We start from the raw sequence: 14,697 nt of genomic DNA, 5'->3' as shown, positions 1-14,697 counted from the left end.
TGGTGGGTATTATTGAGGGCACGGATTGCATGGAGCACTGGGTGTGGTGAAAAAATAATGATACTGTTATGCTGAAAATAAATAAATTTTTAAAAATAATAATAAAAAGCTATAAATCTCCTTACATAAATGAATACATTACCTTGTATCTTTAGAAATTACTAATATGGAAAAGCATTTAACAATAAGGCTTACAAAAATAAGCTATCTTTAGTTATCTTTTCAGAAAATAATAATTATATATTTTGAGCACTTACTACGGTCCAGGCACTTCTATTGTCCAGGTAGGTTTTGGATTCCACTATGAAGTCACTCTGACTTTACACTCCCTTCTGCACTTACTATTCAAGGAAAAGAATAACCCTTCTTAAATATTGTCTCTCCCTCAATTTTTTGACAGTGTCATCATCTCCTGTTTCCAGACCTCAGGACGATTATTTTAACACAGCATGTACAGGAGTTTAACTATATATATCTATATTCTAGACTCAAAGGACATGTGGAATAAATATCCTCTCTTATTGCCTTAAATGTTTCATCCTCATAAAGATAAGCTGCCATAAGAGAAATGAAAACAGAAGTAGGAATTACATATATCTTTGTGTTTAAAGAATTTGCCATTCTTATTAATTCATTTAAGGGAAGCACCTATCATGGGAAACAAAGAATTATTTTCAAAGGCTATTCAAATGCTACTCCAAGAGACCCAATGGTGACATAGGAAAACAATTTCTTGCCATGAATGTTAAGCTGTTTACATCTTTATAAAATTTCTGTTATTCATTGTACCTTTCTCATATCTATTTCTTAGTTTTGTTCCACATTTTAAAAAAAGAAATTATTTCAAAGAGGAAAGGTGAGTTTCCAAATCAAAATCTTTCATGTGTTCTTAAGCAGGAGTCTGAGTGTTACAGTGTTAGGGATGAGGTTTAGGTACTTACCTGTGTGTGTATATGCCTGTATATTCCCTGTGATAGAATGTAAGACAGGTTTAAAGAGGTGCTTAAAAATAATTCAGGCTTATTCATTTGTGTTGTCACTTCTTTTTTTTTTTTTAGGGAAGTACATATATTTCTTTTTTTAAAATTTTTTATTTCTTTTTAGCGTAACTGTATTCATTGTTTTTGCACCACACCCAGTGCTCTATGCAATCCGTGTCCTCTCTAATACCCACCACCTGATTCCCCCAACCTCCCACCCCCGCCCATTCAAAACCCTCAGATTGTTTTTCAGAGTCCCTAGTCTCTCATGGTTCACTTCCCCTTCCAATTTCCCTCAACTCCCTTCTCCTCTCCATCTCCCCTTGTCCTCCATGCTATTTGTTATGCTCCACAAATAAGTGAAACCATATGATAATTGACTCTCTCTGCTTGACTTATTTCACTCAGCATAATCTCTTCCAGTCCTGTCCATGTTGCTACAAAAATTAGGTATTTATCCTTTCTGATGGAGGCATAATACTCCATAGTGTACATGTTGTAGGATGAGTTTGTGCAGAATCACCTCTTCCTGTCACCCTCCTTCAAAACAAGAGATGATCTGGTGGCTGGGGGCTCCTTCTACACTGCTGCTTGCTTTGGGTTTGGCCACCAGAGAGATGGCCTGGTCCACTGTGCCGAGGGCACAAGTCAAGCAGAGAGCCTGGAGCAGGTATAATTCAGTGTTTCTTCTGGAAGCCAAGCAGCCTGGGTTTGCAGAGATCCAAAGAGTTCACATTTTTTCCCTTGCTTCTTCCCATACAAAATGGAGAAAAATCCCTTATATTTTTGTCCCCTCACAGCATTCACAGACCCAGCCAGATACACACAATTACACTTTCTTTTGATGAAGAGATATAGGAAATTGCCAGGCCAGCACAGAGCTAGCTGGAGTCACTCTCTGCTCCCCACTTCCATCTCCACTGGAAGCCAGCAGGCATGAGGCTGGTAAGTTCTTCAAATTCCTCCAATAAGGCAGAGCTTGAGAGGGTGGGGTAGCTTTTTAATAAACATTCAGAGAGTTCGACATTGTAGAAAGTTCTTCCTAGCCTTGAACTAAAGTCTACCTGTCTATAACCATTGCTCCTTTATCATTTTCCATTCTTAAAAGACATACACAAAAATTATATCCTCTTGCATGTGTATTTTACGAAAATTGAAATATCTGCTCTGGATCAGCTATTTCTTTATCCCATTTCTACAAAACATGTTAAATATACTCACCCTTTCAAGATCTGAAGAAAGTTGCAATGTTTTATTTCAGCTGTTCTCTGGTAAAGGTCTTAGGAAACTATGGTTTCACCTTGGGTTATTCAAGGTGAATAGAAGCACTCCCCTATGCTCCTATTTCTCCCCCACCACAAACAAGTATTTATTGAGCACCTACAATGGGTAAGACACTTGGAACCTAATCTCCCAATGCACAGAAACAGGATAAAATTGAACACGAGAGCTTTTACATTTAATTTTGGGGGTTAAATATATCACTAAACTCAGAGTTTGACTTCAGCTTTTCAAATTCATTCTCATTTTAAATCCTGACTGGGGAGAAGTTTGGTTCCACTAGTTACCCATTCCCTCTACAATAAGCAGAGAGATGATGAAGGCATGTTGACAGAATATGTATGTATGTACTTAGTATGTACGTAAGACTATTTCTCCCAGTCACCCAGAATCATTGGCTGAATTAAAGCACTCATAATCTCTTTGAAAATATAACTGTATAGATTGTAAATCCTTGGAAATATTCTTTATGTGACCCATCAGAGGAAGGCCCTGGGAGAGTGCATCTGGGTGGGCATGGAGGTACAGATATCAATTCTGCTGTGGGTCAGGCTTGCCTTGATGAGTGCCTCCCCTGTTTGGCTTCTGCTGTGCTCTCTTATCACTTGCCCCCCAGAACAGAGCTATGGGAAATCCTACCTTTTGAACACTTTTTGAAAGAGCCAATTTGGTAGGTAACTTGAAGTGAAGGTGAACATTCTCCTGTGTTTAGATTTGGGCATCTGTGGGTGATCCTCTCACAGGACGGTGCTTGGAATCATCACATGTTTGTCTTCTAGAAATGACTGAAAGCGTGACATACCTTTTCCATCTGGGATACACTGGTGGCTGCTAGCCCTGAAGACAAGGGAAAAAAGAAGATATTCTCAGTGGTGTGGTCATAGCTCATTTTCTTAAAAACATCAAAGCAGAACTGCGCATTTGCTCCATGAGTGAGCTAGTTCCTTTAGCTGGGTTTGGAATACAAAGGCAAACAACAGGGGCGCCTGGGTGGCTCAGTGGGTTAAAGCCTCTACCTTCGGCTCAGGTCATGATCCCAGGGTCCTGGGATCGAGCCTCATGTTGGGCTCTCTGCTCTGCAGGGAGCCTGCTTCCTCCTCCTCTCTCTCTGCCTGCCTCTCTGCCTACTTGTGATCTCTGTCTGTCAAATAAAATCTGTAAATAAAATCTTTTAAAAAAATTTTTAAAAAAATTAAAAAGAAAAACAAAGGCAAACAACAACAACACAAAAGTACACATCAAACCACCGCTATGTAGTGGTTTATTTCAAATCAGGGAAATAATTACTTTGATTTTGTGAATTCAAAATGCTCTAAAAGGGGCTTTATGTGAGCAAAAAGAACACAGATTTGGGGACAAAATGCATTTCCATCTCTGGACCTTCTAGCTTTTTGACCCTGGGAGAGTTAGTTCAGTTCTCTGGGTGTCTACATTCTTTCTGGTTGTGGCTAAGTAACAGCTTTCTTACAGGATTCCTGTGAGGTTGAAATCATGTAATATCTGTAAATTTCAGGAAGCACCATGTACTCAGAGTCAGACTCAGGACCAGCACCTAAGAATGGGTGCCTCCTTAACTTTTGTTCCTTTGGGAAACTTGCTTGCCTGCCCCTACTCCTGGCCTTGCTTGGGATGCCACCTCAGGGCTTTGGATGCAGGAGGCTGGCTGCAGGTCTGTATTTCTGGTGGCTATACTTACATTGTTCTATGGACATGTTACGGGGCTTCCACTAAGATATTCATATCAGTGTGAAATTCTCTCTTCATCTGTTGTTCATGTAAATGGAGTATCTCAGTCTTAGAAAGTCCAAATGTTTTAGGGAAATGCTTTCTTGATCCTATACATTTTAAAAGGAGATAGAACCCAATATGGTACATTTCTTTAAAAAACATCTGTAAAGGAAAACATGTCATTACCGAGTTTGAGTGAGGATACAAATAGAAAAGTCATCATTTTTTCAGCTGAAGTATATAAATTATACAATGTTTTGGCAACATCAGAGGCCCAGAAGCAACTTTTCCAGCCCAGGGGTGTGGTTCCAATAAAACAGACTTAAGAGTTCCTACACAAAGTGCAAGTTTGAGTAATTTGGACAGCGAGGCTGCATTTCAAAGGGACTGGAAATGTTACCACTTGTTTAAAAGCTACCACTCTCTTCCCATCAACGCGAAGTACAATCTTCTAAGACAATGTATTCCTGTATGTGCTAGAAATGGAGTTGGGGGAGGGAGGAAGATATGAGTCAGATGGGTTTCAAGTTCACAAGAAACCAGCAACAGATGAACAAACCAAGATCTGTTCCTCAGAATTTGTGAGACACTGATCCCCTGTTTATCCCTCACCCCTGCCACACACACACACTCCACTGTTTGGGAAGTCTATTTCCTGGTAACACACCCAGTCACCCCACAATCAAAAACCATCCTCTGGCTATACCCGTTAATTCTAGCTGGATCCAAACAATCTGAAAAAATAGGATTGCTCTGCTGAAGGGACAATTAGTTGAAATGGCCAAGCATGGGTCTTGATAACAGAGAGCCTTTAAACCTGAAAAGGTTGATTTCTCTTTTCTTTTCTTTTCTTTTCTTTTTTTTTTTTTTTTTTGAGAGGTAAAAGGTTGATTTCTAATGTGAACCTCACCTTCTGTTATGCATGTAACTTACTTGACTTCTCTAAACCTATCTATAAAATAAATCTCTTACTAAAAAATAGGAGTCACCAGACAAGGTCGTTGTGTGAAATGTGATAATATATATAAAGCCTCTAAATAGGAACATTATTCAATACTATTATCTTCCTTCCCTCTTCTAGGGTTTATGGATTAACTCAAACTAGAGCCATAGATTTGAGGAGGAAAGTATCAAGTCCCAAAATTAGTTCTACAAATGTGGAAACTGAAGTGAACCTATTAGGGTTAGTATGACTTCCACAAGTCTGCACAGCCAGAAAACACCCAATTCACAATGAACACCTAGTTTTCCTGACTCAATTTACTAACGGAGTTATACTAATTTACCAATTTACTATTTTCAAAACTAATTTACCAGATAAAGACACAACCTAGAAAAAGAGGATCTAGATTTGGTACCACATAGCACAGTTTCCTTTTAAGTGTTAGAGCCATTTACTAGTAACTTTCTCACCTACTCTCAGTTCAGGCATCCTGAAAGTCCTCACCTTGACCTGGGAATAAGTACTGGTGACAGGAATGGCTCTCATCAGTACTGGAAATCACAACATCAAAAAGCTCCCTCAGTGAGTACGCAGAGGGGAAAAGAGAACTCTACTGCCTCGTTCTACATTCATCCCTCCCTACTGCTCTCCCCCAAACCAGGGCACTTCCACTGCCCTTTCCCTTTGATTATAACTAAATATTTTCTCTTACACTTTTTGAGACAAGTTATCACCAGTTACAAAAATCATGTCAAAGTAGATACGACGATTTTAAGTTTGCATTTTTACCTTGTCTTCGGGTTGGCTGAAATTCTGCTCTGTGACCCCACAGCTGTGTCTGCAACACACACAGACTACCTGGCACCCAGAGTTTGCTCCTCTTGTCTTCTCAGAATCTGGAGGCACAGGTCACTTCTCCTTGCACTGCGAAGTGATTTAAAGTATTTATACCAAGCATAGAGAGTGAGCCACCTGACATACACAAGGTAAAATACACTGTTTCTCTGGTCAACATTGGGACCCAAGAGATGTGGAAGACCTAGCAAAATGTTTAATGCTGTGGGTTTTATACAATAAATTGCATGCTATTTCATAAGTATGGAATATTTTAGATGTTGAAAAATTGATTTGCATGTATATTTTACATGTACAACATATTATCAATGTTTAAAAGACAGAGTCAAGGCGTTTTGTCTTGGGAACTGGAAACAGATTTCTTTCCTCGACTCTTAAGACGATGAAGTGTTGTTCTGTCTGAAATAGAGGCATCCAGGGATGGAGTAACCCTTGTTGGGTAAAAATTTCAAGCATCTCAAGGCAAAGGCAGGCAATTTACAGATCAGTTGTGGCTCTAACTCAGACACTAATATAGTGTACTAGAATGTGAGAGAGGGGACAACTTGGCATCTCTTCAGAGATTTTTAACCCAAAGAAGTACTTTTTACACTGTGATCCAGACCACGTGTTCAAAATGGAAACAAGAGTTCCACAAAAAATACTTCCTCTTAGAGTTAATGACACATTCTGATTGTTCTTTTCCTATTTTCTCCTTTTTCATATTTCAAACACTGACAGCAATTCACTAAATTGTTTTTACAACCCACTAATTGGTCCTATCCCGCAGCTGGAAAATGCTGATCTAGCCCAATGGTCTCATCTTGCAAAAGAGGAATCTAAGCCCTAATATAACTAGGTATTCATTTAACACAGTGCAGAGACTAGAATGGATTAGTGTTTTCAAATTGTTCAGTACAGAGAAGTAACATGGAGAGGATAATTCTGGGTGTTGGTGTTCAACTGGAGATTTCACCTATGTATTGATAGTAGGCCTCCTGGTTGAGTTCATGCATTTCATCTGAATTCCCTAACCACTTTCAGCTTTCATTTACCCCTACTGGTTGTAACTACTATGCTATAAAAATAATTTTTGCTAAAAATAAAGGCACCTATTTTTGCCTTTTTTGTAAAGAATCCCCCCAATAAATGATTATCTGGCATTAATTGGGCTCAATTAAAGTCAGATCCAACCATTTATAATAACTCTTTTTATCAAATTATACACACATATACGTACATAGAGAAGCTTCTACTTTTAAAAAGTTATATCAAAAATACATATATATCCAGAGGAAGAAGAGGTTAATTAATGGAAGAAAAAGATTCAAGGCAGTGAAAAAGAAATAAAAAAGAGGCAGGATTTAAGTCTTTTGTATTTCCATTAAATGACACTTGATTTGTTTAGGTAACATAAAAACAGACACCAAATATAGTTACTGCAGGACACAAATCCAATAGTTCCCTTTATAAAATTTTATAGTGAATTGATAGTGAATTTTATAAAATTATTGTCACACAGGAATAAAAACTTGGACTGGGGACTCACAAAACAGAATTGTCAAATGCCCACCATATCAGACCACTAAGCAGTGTTTGGCTTCACCCTACTGAGTGAAAAGGCAATGCACACAAGAAATGCTTCTTTGTTCCATTGGGTTCTCAGATTCTCAGAAGGTAAAGGGAAGAAATGAAACAATTTAATTACATATAACATAAGCAAGAGACATTCTGGATGCTCGGACTATATTCTCAAAAGTCCACTCACCTCAGGTTGCAATCCTCCCTCTGGGTAGAGTCCCATCTAAAAGGGCTGCAGAAGACGTGGTATCCTTCATTGAGGAGCGGAAGTCCTCTGTAGGGACTCTGAAGCCAGGGAAGCATCAGTGTTCTTCATGTTCCCAAAGAGAAAAGAACTACTAAATGACTCTAAATCTCTAGACTCTCAAAGAAATATACCTTGAATCATTTTGCCCACCAATAAAGAGAACTTTGCTTTTCTCATATACAGTCTTCAGGAGAATTTGGATTCAAGGAGGAGAAGGGGTTCACAATAAAAAAAAGAATTCTATCAATCTCCTAAGATTTGATTCATCTGCAGATGCTGTTCCCCAGGAGACCCAAGGAAGAGATACTTTTTTTTTTTTTTTTTTTAGGTCAATAATTCACTGGTTGACTATTGACAAAATCAGGGAATCATTTGCAAAGAGATGGCTGGGCCAGCCCAATAACTTCTGTGCTATTATTACCTTAAAAACACTATAACAAAGGAACATTTACTGGCTTCTCTTGCACATTAAAGCTTCTTCTCTATAAAGACTCTGACTCACAGATTCGAGTGAGGGTGTGTGTTCCTGCCTATTGTACCAGTTGTTTAAAATGGACAGGTCACTGTCTATGGTCACTCCTGGAGCCCCCATTCCACAGAAGTTGTACCTAGTGGACCATGGATCTTGTAGTTTTCTTGGTGTTACAGTGGACAGTTTCCACCCCAAATGCATTAACTTAGGTATAGAAGACAATGACTTTTAATCTAGCAGATCTATGGATGAGATTCAAGAGGTCTTTGAATTTAAACTTGTGTACCTATGTTCTTATATGTGTGAATGCTTTGATACTTTGATTCTCAAAGGGAGTATTTACTTCAAAAAGTGGAAGATCATGACTATCAAAGCTCCTAGGGGCCTCACATGGGTCCCCCCCTACACTTCAGATTTCTCTTTCTCTGATGCCCACCCTCTCTGCTCCGGCGGTTTGACGTCACCGTCATTTAAAGACTGCCAGATCAAATCTTGAGAAGCTTGTATCTTTTGCCTTCAAATTCACTGTCACAAAGCTCTGATCCCAGATTCATTAAATCAAAGACTGCCTCCTAAATCTGTCAGTTTCTCTCCGTTCTGTCTACCCTACAACCTGCATTGTCGTCTAGACTTTTGGCGCTTCCCAGCTAGACCACTGCCCAGTTCTGCCAGTCTTGGAGCACTCTAGCTCAGCATCACACACCAAACACAATCCTTCAAAATGCAAACCTGAAAGTGTCACTTCCCTCCTTGAAGCCCTTCCTGCCCTTGCACCAAACTTAGAAGAAAGTAAATTCCATATAGTGGTGCCCATGGACAGCACCTGCTCCCCGCTCCTCCCAGCCCACCTGTAACAGCCCTCTGCCCTTTGCATCCAATGGTTGCCCCTGCAGATCTCAGAGGAGCCCATGGTCTTTCTCCTGTGGGCCTTGAACATGCTCGTGCCTCTGATGAGCCCCTCATCCCCTCTCCTCCCAGTCTCTTTACCTCCTCATTCCTTCTGGTTTGAGCTACAACAGTCCTTCCTCTGGGAAGCCTCCCTATCCTTCCAGGACTGATTCAGAAGCTCCTACTGCACAATCCCACAGCATCTCTTCCCTCATTTAAAGAACTTATCACCCTTCCACGACTTGCAAAACTTGTGATAATTCCATCCAGCCTAAGACTCAAACTCTTAGCAACATTGAGAAGTCTTGTCTGAACAGACACACTTGGAGAGAAATTTTGCATTTAAAAATGAACTATTTCTAAAATATCTAGAATTTCTGTTCATCTTCTTTTCCCTCTAAATACTTTCCATTCTTCTCCCTTTTTTATCCCTCTCAACACACTGAGTATATCAAGGCATATTATTTTACTTTGTTCAAATTATAAACCAGGAGTAAAACTTAATATTTACAAAAGGTTAATCATCTTTGGTTTCACTAAAGAACTTTCATGTTTCAAGTTCAATGGTTTTCTTGTTTTGGTTCACAATGCCACAGGCAAGAAACAAGGAGAAGAAAAGAGGGTATCAATGGAATGTCTCATAACACAATTAAGTTCTGATAGCATCACTTTCCACTTTCAGGTAAGCTCGCTGATGCCTTCTCTTCTTCATTCTGCTGCTGGGATCTACAGGAAGATTAAGCTTATATGAATGCTCTTCTAGTCCTGGGTCTTTACAAATTCTAGGATGTCTGTAGGGACAGAAATGAAATATTAGTGTCAAAAGAGGAAGGGGAGGTGAATCATGAGAGACTATGGACTCTGAAAAACAATCTGAGGGGTTTGAAGTGGCGGGGGGGTGGGAGGTTGGGGCACCAGGTGGTGGGTATTATAGAGGGCACAGATTGCATGGAGCACTGGTTTGGTGAAAAAATAATGAATACTGTTATGCTGAAAATAAATAAATAAAATAAATAAAATAATAAAAAAAAAGATAACAAGATGATTATAGACACTTATGCTGCCTTTCTCTGCTAATGAATAGAACCTGTCAATCAGTGAAGGGGCATAGAATGTGCTGGAGAGAAATTACAAAGTGAGCAGAAAATAACTGTCCCTTATTTCAGAGAGTTTATACTTAGGAGGGTTTATGATTAGAAGAGTTCGTACTATTAATTATCAATCCTATATAACTCTCAAAAATTTATCATTAAGACAAATAATATGCAGTCAAATTAAGTCACCCAAATCATAAAAGTGTAAATGACCCAAATATAAGAATAATGGATTTTCCATTATTATAAGAAATATGGATTTTCCCAAGTTTATAAGAGGTGTGGTGTCTCAGGAAAGCCTGAGCTCATCAGAGACACATGGTGTCAGCCAGTAGGTATGCCAAAGAAGGAGTGAGCCACCTGAGGCATTGGAGATGAGAGGACGCTGAGCAGAGCCAAGGCACAAGTGAGATTCTTGAAGTCCAAGGCAGCGGGTTATGATGGAAAGAACACATATGATCTTAAGCAACTGGCAACTTCTCTGACCTTAATTATAATTATTAAATGAAAGTAATATTAATAATCATAACAGTTTCCATCTTAAAGGATTGTAGGGAGAATTGAGATGTCACAGTGAGTGGCACTATGAAAACATTTTGTAAATGATAAAGCAGCGATGGTGGTGAAGAAGATGACAACACTGCTCTTCCTTTTCATTGAAAAATAGGTGGAAAAAAGCTTCTTTCTGCTCCTGCAGAGACAGAAGTTCGGACAATGCTCTTCTGTCCACTTTAGAGATCTTGCCCTTATAGATGCTTTGGCATAGGACTGGCAGAAAACAGAATGCTTTCAAGGAGGCGCTGGTGGAGGTGGGACCAAAAGGCTAGCAAGGGCCCCTGTTATCTGGCCAGAGTCTCCATCTGCACTACACTCTGGTTAGTTTTGTCCTTCCTTGGGACCTTAAGGGAAATCTACTCATTTAAAATGAGGAAGGGATACACACCGTATGCCATACCCTGCCCTTTAAGAGCTTATACTCTAGCAAACCATGTGCACACCACACACAATGCACCACACATGCACGTGTGTACACACACATGCAAACAGAAGGTAGCAGGAAATTTGGGCATAGTTCTCATAAAAGGAGGCACGGTGTGTTTTGTGAGTCCACATTTCCTGGGAGCTCTCCCAGGGAACATAAAAGTGGTCAGCTGCTTGAACAATTCAAAGATGGAGAGAGTGTGATACTCAGAGGGGACAGGTTGAACAACATGAAATAGTAGATTGGGTTTTCTTTTTTATTAAATTAAATTAAATGGACCCATAATTCATTGTTTATGCACCACACGCACAGTTCCATGCAATATGTGCCTTCCATAATACCCACCATTAGTCCGTATTATGTTGAGCTCAGTGGCAGAGTGGCAAGACTAGATGGAATAGAGGATAAGGAAAACTGTGGAAGGTGAGGAAGGTCATGCTGAAGTTTAGACTCCCTCCTAAGGTGCTAAAGAGCCATCGGTGCTTTATAAGATATGTTCTGATACGTGTTTCAGGAAGGTAACTGGTGTCTACAGATGAAAACATAGAAATCTGGGATGCCTGGGTGGCTTAGTGGGTTAAGCCTCTGCCTTCACTCAGGTCATGATCCCAGGGTCCTGGGATGGAGCCCCACATCAGGCTCTCTGCTAAGCGGGGGGCCTGCTTCCCCCTCCCCCTCTGCCTGCTTCTCTCCCTACTTGTGATCTCTCTCTGTCAAATAAATAAATAAAATCTTAAAAAAAAAAGATAGAAATCTTCATGACTTTGGGCTTAAGAGTGAAAGGGAAATGCATGTCACAAGAGGCAGAGAGAACAGGCAGGAAACAAACTACAGATGTGAACAGTCTAAACTCAAGCAGTGCTGATGGAAGAAAGAAAAGGAGATAAATTCAAGAGACATTTTCATGGTAACACCGGTGAGCAGTCCCAGTGTGAAAAAGAAGAAATATACAAGCATAATCTTGATGGTTTGAGCTTAGTTTTAGACAATATTTGTCCTTTACTAGAAGATCATGTGGAGGATGGTGATGTGTTTTAGCTGAGACATGTTTAATTTTACTCCAGGACATTCAGTGGACTTTTCAGGAGGCAGTTGTGAATTTAGATGAAGCTAACCATATAGCTAGGTGTCACCAACTATTATGGAAGCCATGTATTCAGATGGGATCACATAGAGAATTTTGAGTAAGAGGAGAAAAGCTTTGGAAATACCTATGTTTAAATAAGATTGAAAAAACATGACCCTAAAAGATAAAAAGTCATCTTTGTATGAAAAGAAATCGGTTACAAGATCAATGACTTGATCTTATACCAAAGTGGTCTGTGAGGTCTCTTGGGACTTCCAACTACATTTATCCTGAAGGCACACTGAGTGCCCACTATATGTTAAGTACTGTTCTATGGATATTGGGATGCAAAACACATCAGTCATGACTTCTGCCCCAAGAAGCATGAAGCTCAATGGCAAGACAGAGGTTCAACAGCTGTTACTTCTGCTGTCACTGAGTTGAGGTGTAATGACAACGTTCACAGGAAACATCATGCTTCCACAACTGCCACAGTTTCAGAAGCTGTTCAGCTTGTGGAAGTAATGCCAAATGAAGCCTAGATCATGACTGGACAAGGTAGCCCTTCTCTGCATGAACTGGGGCCCTTAACCATGAAGTAGACATATGGATGGCAGGACGAACCAACTGAAGTTGTAGCAAAAGATCACACCAGTTTTTCCGTACTATTTCCTCACAGACCTGACCCTCACTCTCCCCGGATGCTTGCTTCAAACCTCAGCAGTTATGAGTCCTACCATGGCTGCCCAGGAATCCCTACCAACAGACAAGAATGTCCATGCTTCTGAACAGCATGGCTGCCATCAGAATGCACACTCCTTCACCCTCTTCTCATATCTTTACTGCCTAAGGACAGAGTCTAGAAGTATGTCATTTTTGAATGGCAATAAGTGAGAATGGGGTAATCAGAAAAAATCAGCTTCTTAAAAAAATATAGATAGAGAGAGAGATACCACTGCATACTGGTTAATTTCACTCCCCCCCAAAATAGTCTCTGAAAGACATAATAGTTATTTCAGGCAAGGCAGGTAAGCATTTAAAATTATTTTGATTGGAAGCTTTTTTACATCTCTTAAATCATGTCACATTAACACATTTGTGTCATATTCATGGATTCTACATTTGTTGAAAATCAAACAGCTGCCAGGTCTAGTGCCATGCTATAGACTATTCCAGATTTATTTCATTCCTATTAGGTGAAAGTCTTTTGTGATTAAAAAAAAAAATTGAATAGCCTGCTTATAAAATCCTAAGTGAGTTCAGCTTGGTCTATTGATTCTCAATTTATTTTTTATCTGTTTTGTGAACTTAAATCTTAGTATTTAAAATGGTTTAAAATGACCTTATCAGACTATGCATCTGTAAAAGTAATTTGCATGTGTAATAAATTAGCAATTTTTTTTTAAAGATTTTATTTATTTGACAGACAGAGATCACAAGTAGGCAGAGAGGCAGGCAGAGAGAGAGGAGTAAGCAGGCTCCCCGCTGAGCAGAGAGCCCGATGTGGGGCTCGATCCCAGAACCCTGGGATCATGACCTGAGCTGAAGGCAGAGGCTTTAACCCACTGAGCCACCCAGGAGCCCCATAAATTAGCAATATTGAACCAAATCAGATTTATATTTAAAAAGCACTATTTCTATTCATTGCTAATTTGCTTGGCCTAGCAAACAAAGGAAGTACTAGTAGTCCACAGCTGGTCAGAGGAGAACAATCACACTGTACAGCCATGTTGTATGTATTTATTCTGACAAATAGAGAATAAACTATACAGCACATGAACTATATACTGTAAATAACAAATGGCAAAGTTCAAAGATACATAATGTTTGAAAAACTATGTACACATTAAGTCTTTATCAAGAAAAAAAGTCTCTATCAAGGAAAGCCCAAAAAATAGGAACTTGAAATTATTAGTGAAATATCTCAGTTGCCCCCCAATCCCAAATCTGTATTTTTTTGGCATCTAAATTCTTTTTTTTTTTTTTAAGATTTTATTTATTTGTTAGAGATAGAGGGAGAGAGAGTGAGCGAGCACAGGCAGACAGAGAGGCAGGCAGAGGCAGAGGGAGAAGCAGGCTCTCTGCCGAGCAAGGAGCCTGATGTGGGACTCGATCCCAGGACCCTGGGATCATGACCCGAGCCGAAGGCAGCTGCTTAACCAACTGAGCCACCCAGGCATCCCTTGGCATCTAAATTCAACACTGATTTCAAATCAGATATGTGGAAGGAAACTCTCCAGTGTCTTCTTAGGTTATCCTTCACACCAACATTCAGTAGCTGGGCTTCCTTCCAAGCCCATTTTGCAATGAAACTGGAATAACTGGGATAACTATAGAGTTTCAGGCAAATCCCTAGGCTGCTTCCACATTGTCATTACCAGAAGTTCCCCGACGTGATGCCCAGCTCCAGGTTGCAAGGGGATATGGGGATGGGAGTGGGGAGGCGGGGGAGGAATGATGGGAATGAGTTGGGGCAGAAAGAGAACGAACTTAGAATTACGCGAGGCACACAGTGGTAGGCTAAAGCAGAGTCAGGACAATCAGCCAAGTGTCTGCAAAGGGTTAAGTCTCCAAAATCATCTGCCGACCAATATTAAAAGG

Source organism: Mustela nigripes, chromosome 8 (assembly GCF_022355385.1).
Source record: "Mustela nigripes isolate SB6536 chromosome 8, MUSNIG.SB6536, whole genome shotgun sequence".
In the NCBI taxonomy this organism is placed as follows: domain Eukaryota; kingdom Metazoa; phylum Chordata; class Mammalia; order Carnivora; family Mustelidae; genus Mustela; species Mustela nigripes.
Note: the sequence above shows the minus strand (reverse complement) of the source record.